This window comes from Alosa alosa, chromosome 7 (genome assembly GCF_017589495.1).
Source record: "Alosa alosa isolate M-15738 ecotype Scorff River chromosome 7, AALO_Geno_1.1, whole genome shotgun sequence".
In the NCBI taxonomy this organism is placed as follows: domain Eukaryota; kingdom Metazoa; phylum Chordata; class Actinopteri; order Clupeiformes; family Clupeidae; genus Alosa; species Alosa alosa.
Genome location: NC_063195.1, coordinates 24876643 through 24891140, shown reverse-complemented (window position 1 = coordinate 24891140; position 14498 = coordinate 24876643).

The following is a 14498-nucleotide window of genomic DNA, read 5'->3' as shown; positions in this document are numbered from 1 at the left end:
CCTTACTGTTCAGCACATTTATCTGCTTGAGATAGATGCCACACATAGAGGATAAGCAAAATAGAAGTATGTCCTTGTTTATCTGTGTGGGGGGTGGGCTATAGGGGCCAATACATCATGTGAGTGTATGTGTGTGTGTGTGTATACAATACAAGTGTATAAGTAGACACAAGTGCCACAGACTCAGTTACATAAAAAGACAGAGCAAGTGCTGAAGTGGAGCCGTTAAATGACGTCAACAAAATGAAAACAAAGAGGCAGCTGAAGCCAACAAAAAAAAAGCATGTCATTCAAAATGACGGAAAGAGAGAGAGAGGGAGAGAGGGAGAGAGAGAGAGAGAGAGAAAGGTGAGAAGAAAAGCACCCCTACTGAGGCAGCTCCATCACCGTGGCAACCCGTTCCACTATGTGGCATGTGGTGTGAGCGAGGCGTGTTAGCGCTAGCGTTAGCATGGAGAATGGCTAACTCTTCATCAGTGGAGGATCAGAGAAGTTGGCTGAGTTTGTGTGTGTGTGTGTGTGTGTGTGTGTGTGTGTGTGTGTGTGTGTGTGTGTACTACTCATCTCCATCCACCCCTCCCCCACTCTACTTCACTCCACCAACCGCCCAAACCAGCGCTACTATACAGAGCCCACATTAGTATGTGCATACACACACAGACACACACACACAGACACACACACACAAAACACACACACAAACATGAACACAGCCCATACTGTAAATAGAGGAGTTCTATAGAAATGCACACGCACACAAACACACACACACACCACTCCCTATCACTCCGCTACACTCACACACACATCCACATGCACCCCCCCCCCACACACACACACACACACACACACAGCACCAGCTTCCAGATCCAGGCCAAACATAGCCCCTGCGGACTAGGGCTTAGCAGAGTGATAGACTCACTGTCGTTCCTCATCTCCATCATCACTGCCTCAGTTTGAAACCAGCAGCTTTCACTGTGTGTGTGCGTGTGTGTGTGTGTGTGTGTGTGTGTGTGTTTGTAAATGTCACTGGATACCAGTTCCGGTCTATTGAGGACATCAGCTAATCCTGAACAACATTTTTTTTCCGGAATTGCATCCACAAACACACAACCCCCAACCCCCCCCCACACACACACACACACACACACACACACACACACACACACACACATGTCCTCCAGAACTGGAGCAGGTTTAATGACTAAGGCGTGTGTCCCAAGGGCCATTACTGTAAACGAGGCCTGAGTCTGACCATGCAGTGGTGTTGATGGTGGTGATTTGCACACACACACACACACACACACACACACACACACACACACACACACACACACACACACAGAGGAATGACTCAACAGCGCATAAAAGTGCAAACGCGGAGTCACATTAAACTTTAAACACAACCATTAGTCAGTCAGGCAGTCATTCCGAGCGACCGAGCGAGGCAGAGGCCGGGAACGGCACAGTGTTCCAATTACAGCCGGCGCGGAAGCGCACGGACCGGCCGTCCTGCCGGCTGCCTCGTAAATGTCAGCTCCTCTCAGGCTTCTCCCCACGAAGGCCCCAGCCACGACCAGGATGAGATACACACACGCACCCACACGCACACACACACACACACAGACATAGACACACACACACAGAGTCCATGCCATGCGACATTTACATAATGATCACGCATAAGCGTTTTCACTGTGTACATTTTTCTAGGATACAAATTTCTCTCAAGTCGTGCTGCGGGACGCTTGTTACTCTATTTTGATGCGTCGTCATGTTTGGGTCAAATCGGGACAGCAACACTCCTCACCCCCACCCCACCTCCCTGAACCATGCGCAGGCAGTTAGCTGGCTGTTGTTTTTTCCATCTATTAGCTCTTGTCGAGGATTTCTGATTGCTCTCATGAACTCCCATGAACTGCTTAGCATGCATTTTGTGTGGCAACAAAAAAAACCCCCTCAAAGTTTCCAAGTCCGAAGCAACGAGTTAAGAGTCCCTTTGCTAGCATTTATTTCAGCATAGTAACCACTGACTGATTTTCTCTTGTGTCATCTTTTTTGAATGACTGAGACACAAACACACACACACACACACACACACACACACACACACACACACACACACACAAACACATTCACTGTCTTCCATTTGTCTCATTTGTGCAAACACTGTTACCATGGTTAATGTTATGGAGCTGAAAGACATGAGCCTCTATGCAACGTTAGTCTGCTGTTGCCCCTACGTCGTCATGGAGAGTCAGGTTGCCTACATTATTTTCTATCCGCGCAGTTGGTAGGCTTCTGTAGCTGCTAATGAATCCAACCTTTTATTTCTTATGTCCAAAATCATGTTAGAGGCATAGTCCTCAATTCCAGAGAGAAATGGTTGAATATTGGATTATAATTGAGGGCCGCACCTTTAATGGCCAGAGTGGAGCGTGGAGTAATGACTCCAGTGAGGAGAGCTACCCAGTCAAACAGCCATTAAGGTCCTGACTTATGAAGGATGGCTTTTTTACGACTGGGGAGCTTCTGGGGCACGACGACTCAGATGATGTCATCTCATGGGGTCGCATGTGTAATGAGAGATGATAACATTCCACCTATTATGCTCCCTCTTTCTCTCCCTCTCTCCCTTTATCTCTCTCTCTCTCTCTCTCTCTCTCTCTCTCTCTCTCTCTCTCTCTCTTACTGAGATGGCAGGTAGGAAGGATTTATCTATAGGCAGCCAGCAGCCTACTTCAGGAGATCACAGGCACTCAGCACTGAGGACACAATGGGTGCATGATGCTGGCAGGAGAGACCTTTCTCGCCTTGTCTTGTCTCCTTCTTTTGTGGAAAGAGAAAGAGAGAGAGAGAGTGTGTGTGTGTGAGAGAGAGATATAGAGAGATAGAGTGTATGTGTGTGTGTGTGTGTGTGTGTGTGTGTGGTGTCCTGGCAGGCACACTGCAGACTTCTCACAGGAGCACCCAAGCGGCCGTGTGGCGGATGAAGGCTACCAAACACCGGGCCCCACCTGACCCTTAACATATGTTTCTGTCACGCCATGGCAACTGTTCACCAGCAACAGCAAGTGTGCTCCAGCTGGTGATATCTCTCTTCTCTCTCTCTTTCTCTTTCTCTCTAGCTAACACACTCTCTTGTTCTGCTGTTGAACTCTGTCAGCTTACAGAGAAAGTTACAAATGTTCTTTTGTTGGTGCTGTTAATTTACTTTCTTAAAACAGCACTTTGCTTTGGCTGGGCTTTCCCTCTCTCCAGCTGTGACACACCTTGCTTTTATCTTCTTAAAAGTTCTTATGATCTTTGTTTTATTATGTCAGCTGGTTTAGCACTGCCAAACTAGTTTTGATTACATCTGAAACTTTTCCATGTGAGAACCCCCCCTCACCACAACCATTCTAGCTTGTGACATGTTAAAAGCTCACTTCCCTGTTGATCTCAACTGCCAAATGTCATCGAAGGGGAGCTTGAAGGGTTTGAACTTGTCTGACTAGCACATTTTCCAGAGCAGTCTTTGACAAAAAAATCCCTGTGCATTCATTTATAGCATAGGGGCAATCGCCAAACTCACACACTATCTCCCCAGCGATAGCTACTGAGAGCGAGAGAGATATCAAATTTTTAAACCAATCCTCCAATTTTCTGCCTTTGATATGATGAGTTCCTGGAAAAGTCTTGTGATGAAACTCAATTTGATGTGTACAGCACCGCGTTAGCTGCAGTCACGGCCCAAGTGTAAAGGGAGAACAGTCTAAGCCTTCGCACCCGAAAATCAACTCAGATGGCACACACACACACACACACACACACACACACACACTGAAAGTCATTCAGCGGCTGGGGCTTGGCAGACAGGCCTCGGATGTTCTCTCAGTGCATGAGGTGTTTGCACACAACAGCCCCACCCCCCTTTTTCTTTCTTTTTTTAGCCATCAACAAGTGATCCCACACATACACACACACCACACCACACAGGCTCATGACACACACATGTGCATGCACCCATCCAGCACACACACACACGCATGCACACATGAATGCACCAACACACACATTCAAATACACATATGCACTTGTGCGCACGCAGCCACGCACACACACACACTAACACACACACGCGAACACACACACACACACACATACCGAAAGAGGGAGAGAGAGATACACACACTGTAGAATAGATATGCAGACTAAACATTTCCCAAACATAAAAAGCTGTTCATGTAAGATGCAGAGAGAGCGCAGGGAACACATTAGCAATGAGAGTGTTAGTGAACGGAGGTGGATCAGAGAGGGCATTGCATCGCACCACCATTCCTACAGATGGATATTCTTGGCACCAAGAGGCAACGTTTTCACTTGCACATCGCTAGTCTTCCTCAGTTACATCACCACCCTCTTCCCACTCCACGCGGCTCATTCCCCCAGTAATGCATGCAGCATGCATAAGGCAAGGCTATTTATGTTCCCGGATTGTCTGACCAGAAAAGCTTTCTGTTTAAAACAAAAGTGCCTCTCCACTAAAAACACTGGACGCGTCTTTAGGACCGGCATGGAACAGAAACTGTGGCCACTGTGGTGAAAGACCCGTTGCGCGGTGCCCCGTGTCTGTGGCGGCCTGGTGGTTGTTCGCTTAATTGGATAACTGTTGTGCCCTAATTAGAACAAATGTCCTTGTGGTTTAAGTATGGTCTCTCTGTAAAAAGGATGAGACTCAGTCGAACCCAAAGCCATTAAGCTTTGTTGACGACTTAAACTGGAGTGGTGAAAACACACAAAGTACACAGACAACTTGCAGGCTTAGCAAACATGGACACGGGTAGTCACACAAACTAACACACACCTGCAATTAGTTACGTGACTGATAGCAGATAGTTTAAAGCTTTACGTTACATGAAGAGATGATGCTTTCCAGTAAGCGAAGCGTCACAGCACCCAACATGACACTGCATCTGCTGTCATTTGGACTCGCATACTGAATCAATTATGATATTCTGACGCGCCGCCCAAACTCCTCTGACTTACGTTACATTTTTTCTTCTCATTTATTTGGTACAGGAGAGTTTTATTGATTTATTGACCGAGCTGGCACCGCGCACGCTCGCGCCGTGAAATTATGCCCGAGAAAGCTGTGAGTGTGGGGGGGAGCCTTGCAAACGCACTTGCTCGTATTCGCGGCGGAAAAAGGGAATCCCCTCAAAATTCCCAGTACTTTCTCACGCTCATTCAGTGGACTGCCCGTTATGACGTCGGATGGGAAACATAAACGGGGCACGGCATTCTAATAAAACTCAACATTGAATCCCAGCGCTCCAAAAATTTTATTACCGGCCACACCGTCTAACGATCATGCCCGATGTAGTCCATGGAGGACTAAAAAACATCGATTTGGTTGCATTCGGTCGTGCTTTAGATGAATAAACGTGGACTATGCATCACACAACATACAAAAGGCATTTTATTCCTACTAGTCATCACTAGACTAAGAAACACACTATAAGTGAATGCATAGGGGTTTTTTTTTATCATGAAATGAATGTGCTATTTTATATCAAACCAAACCCCCAGATAAACGTGCCCTACAAAATACTGTAAGCGTCGGTCTCATGGCAGACAGGCAGTAGTAGCCGTCCATAGGTGCTTCCTCTCTGTGATCGTTTATCGCTTTTGCTCACCGTACAAGGCATTCCGGGTTATCTGGCCTCCCATGGCTCAACGCCGCTCGGTTTCCCTTTTCACCGCTTGTGTTTTGTCAGATACTCGCATCGGTCCTGTTACAATCCCATGCCGACTGCATACTCGCTCATCCGAAGCTCTCGATCGTCCTACGATAAATGTAAACAGTCCAACACTCCTCCTTGACGGCGCGCGTACGGGCGGTGCGCTTCGCTCGTTCCCCATTCACTGCTTAGCTGAGGTGCAAGCCTCCAAGTGACATTAACATAAAAGGTGGAGTCAAGAAATCCTTTATTTAACACAATCGCTGCCATTGTACAGCCCTATACTGTAGGCTACTAGCCCTATACAGCGCTGATAAATGCATGGAGTAATTAAATTGCTCAAGACACTGATAGTTTTTAATAAACTGTTTATTACAGTGAAGTTGACGGAATGATGTAGCCTGGCCTTTGTTGGTAACCTTCTCTCAGGACTAGTCCTTTATTAAGACACCTAATAATATGTAGGCTAGGCTATACCTTGTACTAATGCTTGTCGTTCCTTGCGAATCCATTGGTACGGATTGGTAGGTAATTCTAGTGGGTAATCTATTCCATTTCCAATTATTTTGATCGATTTTTGCCTCCACTGTAAGAGTTGGTAGGTAATCTTAATCTATGTTTGCTTTCACTATGTTATACATTTACTGGGCCAAATGTCAGTCTTATGGAGACGCTTGTCCTCCTGAGTATGAGTGAATTCTATCGCCTGCCTGTGGTCGACTGGACCTCTGAGGCTTCACCGTGGCAACAAGCAGAAGCTGCATACCTTCCCTTCAGCACCCCCTGAAAGAAAGGCATGCTGGGAAGGAAGAAGCTTCCGAACGGTCAGCGCCTCCTGGAAGACGCGCTGAGGGTCCCTCAAGTGTCTGCCCCACTGACGTAACCCATCGGCACATCGTGCCAGCGGCAGGCATGTGGTCAGAGTGCACTCGGGGCACGTTTGGACAGTCCAGACACGGCCATGTTGTTCTCACGGCCTCTGTGCTCAAGAAAACGAATAAAAGAAAATCAACAGATGCCATGATGCACACTTAGCTACGGATAAGTCTAGCAACTCTCCATTGGCTTGTGAGCTCGAAAAAAATTAAACTTCTATCAGGCCAATCAAATCGTGTATAGAGTCGTTAGGCGGGCTTAACATAATGATTGATGGCAGAGTTGCAACGGTTTGGCTTGAATTCCCTGCTACTTGAAAACAAAGAAGATGGATGTTGCTGTTGGCCAACAGTGTGACACGAGTTAAGCTTGTTTTAAGATGGCAAAAGTTTGAACTAGCAAACTAGCTCCGCTGGTGGGAAAACGCATGGGACTCATAGTGCTGTCCTATTGCGTGCAGAGGAAATTTGAACGGTGAGTGCCCAGACCCTACATTTGAATGTGTGTCTGGCTCGTTAGGCTACATTTTCATCTCACTGAGATACTGGCTCCTCTCAATGTGTTTACATTTCCTTCAGCCTTCAGTATGGCGGGCCAATCAGCAACATAAATACATTGTTTTCTGACTGCGGTTTATTATAGGTTTGTTAAGGTTAGGTGAAGTAGGATGTAACATTAGGAATCCCGGATTAGTGTGACTGGTTATGCTGGACCAATGATTAACGCAGTCTACGCCCATTACAATGCTAATGTTGGAAACATTTCCCAATGGAGAGCACCCAGACTCTCTTCTCAAAGTGAACCAAAGTGAGTGAGGCTGTGTCTCAAACCGCATACTTCAGTCAGTACACTGCTAGTGTGCCCTGAGTGCGTACTCTTGTAGTGCCCGCATTTCAATGGTTAGTATTGTCCCAATATCTGCACTATATAGCCTTCTTAAACTAAGTATTTGAAGTGTGCAAGTAGGCGGTTTGAGTGACATAGCCTGAGTCTGGTGAAACTAGGTGAGTGGAGAGGTCTGCGGCAAACAAAGCTGCGGCGCAAAATGCCACATCACGGAGGCTCGTTAGAACACTGGCCTCTTGATTGTGGCAAGGCGGCCAGAAATGATCATTTAGGGCAGAATCAATCTTGCAATAATATTTATTCTGAACCACCTTCCCCCATTCGCAAGCAGCAGCGCAAAGGAACCATAACAAACACGGGCTGCTACGTGCGTCGCTGTGCCAGTGCACTTTGATCAAAATGAAATCATCGGCTCTGGCTCTCATCGCGGCTGGGACCACAAATTAGGCCTCTCCGCACACATGGTGGGCACATTTTTCTGCCGGAGTGGGTGGCAATGGCGCAAAACTAAAGTTGTATATCACACTTAAACGTGCAGTTAGTGTTTCACGTGAAACAACTGTTGGGTTTCTATTTATTAATTTTAGTATTAGTTTATCATCAATTATTATAATTAATGACATACCATGAGTATAATAGTAGAACTTTTGCTCCAGTCAACTGTATTTTTTTTGCGTTTGTTGATAATTTGCAGAGCCCAGGCATAAAAAAGGTTCAAGTCAAGTGTTTAAAGTAATACAGTGCTTATTTATCATGCTTTCTACAGTACAGAGGCATTTTAAATTTTTCAAGAACAGAAAATACTTACTGCACATTTAAAAACAGGATAGAGCGCTCTAGAATCTTTGCTTTGTAACAACTGCTATTTTGTGTCGATTTGGCTATGTGTGAGGGACAGGGCTGAGGCCACTGTAATCGTTCCGAACAAGGTCTTCAGCTGCTGGAAATGTCTGATGTCTGCTGACTGGGGAGACTCATGCACTTGTTTTCCTGAAACGCATTCTTAATGGCTAATTTATATAATTTCTCCCCAGTTCAGACGTCATTGTTCGTCATAACTGTGAGACCGTCTATATGAAATGAAGCAGCCAGTCTCTGCCATTCTTCCGTGAAAGTTGTTTGTCATTCTCAGCGTGTCTGTCTCTCTCTCTGTCTCTCCGCTGCATTTTCCGGTATGGTCTCAAAAGGCTGTTTCTGTGTGAGCCATCTGCGGATCCTGTTCTCCACACATCCTGGGCAACGCTGACCTCAACCTGGAGCGGTTGCCTAGGAGATGTCGCCAAGCAGTGCTCTGCGTCAGCGTGCCACGCAGAAGAGGCCCGACAGAGGAGGCCACTCGTGACTCAACACTGGATGTGCCATCCTTATAATAATCTCAATCTGTAGTTGTTTTTTTTTTTTTTTTTCAAAAAGGGGATAAAAAGGTAGATAGATAGATAGATAGATAGAGAGACTCTGCTGCCTGCCTCAGTGGAGACAAAGAGAAAGAGACAGTAAAAAGAGAAGAAATTCGGAAAGATAGCATACAGAGAGAAGAGAGCAGTAAAGACAGAAAGACAGACAAACAGACTGATAGATAAAAAAAACCTACAGAAAAAGAAAATGCATATTTATTTCTTTCAGACCCATGACTCTCAGATGAGCTATTTTCTGCTCTTTACCATTATATGGCTCAGGCGACTAGGATGTGGCGCTTCACTTCACTTCACAAAAAAAATCGCTCCAGACCCAAACAGCCTTACATAACCCACTCAAACAAATAGATAAAGCCTGGCTCACAATATGGCCAATTATATTACTCACCTCATGTCAAGATGAATCTATTAGATTGGTTTAAAAATGGAAACATTAATTACAGAGAGGCCGCCTTCTGCTCTCATGGCTGAGTGAGAGTCTGTGAGATACATTAACTTTCCCTTTGGAAACGTTGATGGATGAAATAATCGGCTATATAATCGCTATAATTTCAGCGCAATCAACAACCAACAAAAACGACAACACAAGAACGGCAGTATGCATTCTGAGTCTCCAGCTCATCAACAATATAGGCCTCCTCAAAGGCTCTAACATTTGTTTGGCCAACAAACTGATTGTGATCTGGCTGTACAAACACGGAATAGACTGTCTGTGTGTGTCATCGAGTCAGTGGTTGTCAGGTGTTGTTTTTGCTGGCGTCGTTTTCCCCAGGTGGAATAACGCACCGTGGAGCATCTGCCCCCCGCCTTTGTAAAAAATGTCTCGGGTGATTTATGGGCTGTATTTTCATATGATCAGCGGCTGTATTTTCATATGATAGACTTCCTCTTGGTTTCATTTCAGTGAAACAAATCTCGCAGATCAGCTTCCTTGTTTTGTTTTTTTGCCGCTGTCTTTGTCAAAATATTCCCTAGGCTATTTTAGTGTCAGTAAACTCGCAAGGCCCGTCCCCTAACTTTCGAAAGATAGGTGCATAATGAACAGACTTGTGTTTTGAGTTACACCATCAGAGCATGTGGTTGCAGTGAGCGTAACGGCAGCCTGCAGTCCCCACTAAGAAGAGGCGCTTACTGTCTGCCAGGGAGGTGATACCTTTGGGGCAGATGACTTCTCAGTCTCTTTTCCTCTCTCTCTCTCTCTCCCTCTCTCTCTCTCTCTCTATCTCTCTCTCCCTCTCTCTCTGTCACTCCTTACCCCCCTTTCTAGCACACCCACACACATGCAAATGCACACGTACACACACACACACACACACACACACACACACACACACACACACTTCATGTAGCTTAGGGGGGAATCATGAGGATGCGGCCCAGGGTTTACACCTAAATATAGAGTCGTTTTATTGATCAAGGGCAGACATGGCTGCTGGTTGCACTGCTGAAACTGAGTTTGTGTGTGTGTGTGTGTGTGTGTGTGTGTGTGTGTGTGTGTGTGCTAGCTCTGCTACCTTCAGCCTCCCATAGCCTCCCCACACACACACACACACACACACACACACACACACACACACACACACATGCTCCTCTAGAACAGCAATGTTTTGCTGGCACCAGGGCCACCAGTCTCACATGGCAGCCAGAGCAGTGTGCACTGTGCAGGTTTCCAGGACAACCAGTGATCCGGGGGTTGCAATAGGGCATTACTATTTGCATGATCCAGCAGCCAGGCAAATGTACACGCACACAATCTCACACACAAACGCACACAGACTCAATTGCAAATGCACACTCATGCACACACACACACACACACACACACACACACACTTAAATACAGTATATTAACCATCACAAGCCCACTCAGAGATGAGATACACACATAAACACTCAGATGCACAGCATTATAATCAGGTCCTTTCATGAAATCTATTCAAATTCATGTATGTATAATATAATACCACCTACACTTTGGGATTCATGCAACTCAGACAGAAAAGCATAATGAGGTAGTGAAGGTCACTGAAAGCCCGACAAAAGGTGGACATGAGGAGATATCAGCGAGGTTTCTTCTTCTGCAGTGAATAGAAATAGATTAATAATTGTTGCCTTCTGCCTTATAAATGCTGCCTTCTAAGATAGCATTTAGAGGCAGCAAGGCATGTCCGAATCAAATGTCTATGAAACGCTGCCTTCTAAGATACCTTCGTTTCCCCAAATTTTGAAAGCAGCGTACATGTGTCCTTCTTGCTGTTTCCAACGTCCAAAATTAATTTTAATTGTGTGCAGCTGTCGCTGTAGTCGCGTTATTCTGCTTTCTGGTATCTTGGCAACGGCGTTCTGCGTTGCTATCTTGCTAGGCTGTCCGAAACAAAAGTTCGTAGCTGGTACCCTGATGCCTGCTAAGGCAAGTGACTCTGTAGACAGCTGAAGGCAACGAGGCTGCAGGCAGCTGCCTTCCATTTCGGACAGACCCAGATAGAGAGAGAGAGAGAGATAGAGAGAGAGAGAGACATTGGGAGAAACCGAGAGAAGAGGATGAAAGAGATAGAAGTGTTATCATTAACTGAAGTGAGGAGAGAGCACACACCTAGAGACAAGACAGGAGAGAGAGAGAGAGAGAGAGAGAGAGAGAGAGAGAGGAGCCATTAGACAAGAGAGAGAGTTGAAGAGCAGTACAGAATGAAAACAGATGGAGAGGTGGAGAAAGTGAGAAAGAAAGATAGGAGCAACAAAAGACAGAGAAAGAGTCAGAAAGAGAGATAGAGAGATATAATATAAGGACTAAGAGACAGATGGGAAGAGGCAAAAAGACAATGAGAGAGAGAGGTAGATAAAGGCAGGGAGAAAGAGTGTACGTGTGCGTACATGTGTGTGTGTGTGTGTGTGAGTGTGTGTGTGTGTGTGTGTGTGTGTGTGTGTGTGTGTGTGTGTGTGTGTGAAAGAGAGAGAGAAAGTGAGGGTATGCACACAATTTTTCATGTTACATGTTACTGTTTCCCTTAATTCTGTCAATGTTCTAATTGTTATGCTGTTTTCATTGTGCTTTGGCAACACTGTACCTACAGTCATGCTAATAAAGCAACCTTGAATTGTTGAATTGAGAGAAAGAGAGAAGAGAGAGAGAGAGAAAGAGAAGAGAGGGAGATAGAGGCAGGGAGAGAGTGGGACAAAGCAAGTACAAGGCAGAGAGAGTGAAAGACAGAGAGAGAGAGAGAGAGAGAGTACAAGGCAAAGGGAGAGAGAGAGAGAGAGAGCTGGAGGTAAAGTCCCTGTCCTTTCTTCTCCCCCCCCCCAGGAGGTGCAGCAGGCGGCAGGGAGACATCGGTGGGGAGGTGGGGAAGTGGGGAGGGGGTTGAGCGGTCCGGCACCTTCTCCTGAGAGAGAAAGAGAGAGAGAAAGAGCAAGCTGGAAGGACCAGGAGGCAGATGGGGACAGGCACAAAGACCGAGAGAGACAGAAGCTGAGGGACAATGAAAGGAGAGAGAGACAGAGAGACTGGCAGAGAGAGAGAGAAAGAAGGAGAGAGGCCGAGAGAGAGAATGAGGGAAAGAGGGAGAGCCATACAGTTGGGGGTAAATACCAGCCCCTCTAGAGTAGCAGCAGGCGGCATGTGTGTGTGTGTGTGTGTGTGTGTGTGTGTGTGTGTGTGTGTGTGTGTGTGTACAGTATGTGTGTGTGTGTGTGTGTGTGTGTGCGTGTGTGTGTAGGGAAATATCGTTGGGGTGTCGTTGGGGTGGGGATGAAAAAAAACGGTCCGGCACCTTCTCCTGAGTCATGTGCGTAATGAAATACAGCGGCAGCTGCCAGGGTCCCGCGCCGCAGAGGGTCCGGCGCGGACGGCTTTGTCCAGCAGGGCCACGGGGCCCTGCGCGCGAACAAAACCCCCTTTCAGCTAGCCGCACGGGCGCCATGTGCAAGACATTACCGCAGTAACACTAGAACACCATATTGTGTTATTGGAGAGAGAGCCAAAGACGGGGAGAGAGAGCGAGAGATGGAGTGACGACAGAGAGAGAGAGAGAGAGAGAGAGAGAGAGAGAGAGAGAGAGATAGAGGGAGAGAGAGGTAGAGAGGTGCCAAGTTTAGAACCTGGGGTTTGTTTACAAATACCGCTTTCAGTCAGATGACGCAAAGAGAGGAGTGGGGATCACTTTGTTAATAACACAATGCATGAACCTTGGACAGCGTCACCTGAGCTGCTGCCTCGGACTTCAACATGTCAAAGACCACACTGAACTCACATTTTACGTCACTGCAGAAATAAAAAAAAAACTTTTCGACATTAAAAAAGATACTGTTGTGGTTTACGAGGAATTTACACCAAGCTTTTTAGGCACCTCTTACAGGGCAAATGAGCGGTCATTGTCAACATACAGTCCTTTTGTGAGTTTGCCTTATGGAGACACATCCACAAATGATATATTAATATGCCCAACACCCTTTACATTGACACTGTTCAGTGGCATAAGGTCTTGCTTACGTAATACTATAGTAGGCTACTATAGCAAGACAGACCATCCCTGCATGGTGCAGAGCTGAGGGTGATTATGACCTAAGTCTGCTCCATACCTCCCCATGAGTTTCTCCTCGCCAGTCACTCTCATGGACATAAAAGTAGCAGGCAGCTAGGCTCCCAGGAGGCCTGCTTAATAGTCTTTGTATGCATTAATTAAGTCATTGTTTATTCTATTTCTTCCTGTCATGTAATACAGTATCAAGACCCTTACATAGCCACACACACACACACACACACACACACACACACACACACACACACACACACACACACACATTCTCTCTCTCTCTCTCTCTCTCTTTTAAGATACTGGTATCTAATAACCCACATTTAATCAGGGTGTCTTGTGTCTCTAGGAAGTTTATGGATCTTGTGTAACACATCTTCACTGAAAAGAGCAAATGAGATGGGGGGAGATGGAAGGAGAGATGGATGAAGGGAGAGAGAGAGAGAGAGAGAGAGAGAGAGAGAGAGAGAGAGAGAGAGAGAGAGAGAGAGAGAGGGAGAAAGAGGGGGGGCAATAATGAGATCTGTCATTCAGCTTTAATAAGGCACAGACGGAGAGGGATTATAATTCAGAGGAGGCTTACTGGGCACCAGAGGACTGCACTGGATGGGAGGAAGAGAGATGGAGGGGGAGGGGGAGAGAGAGAGATCAGGGGGGAGGAAAAGAGATGGAGAGATGGAGAGATGGAGGGATGGGAAGAGAGAGAGAGACCAGGGGGAGGAAAAGAGATGGAGAGATGGAGGGAGGGAAAGAGAGAGAGTGGGAAAAAGAGAGAGAGAGAGAGAGAGAGAGAGAGAGAGAAGAGAGAGAGACCAGGGAGGAGGGAAAGAGTTGGAGATGGAGGGAGGGAAAGAGAGAGAGTGGGAAAAAAAGAGAGAGAGAGAGAGAGAGAGAGAGAGGAAAAGAGAGAGAGACCAGGGAGGAGGGAAAGAGTTGGAGAGATGGAGGGGAAATAGAGAAAGAAAAGACTTCATTTCACTTGAGGGGCCTGAGGAGTAATTTATGTCTTAATTATGTTAGTGAAGTATGGCACTGTGAGTGAAGGAGAGATAAATGGAGCGAAAGAAAAAGGGGGGAAAGAGAAAAAAGGAGAGGAAGAGAGAATAAAA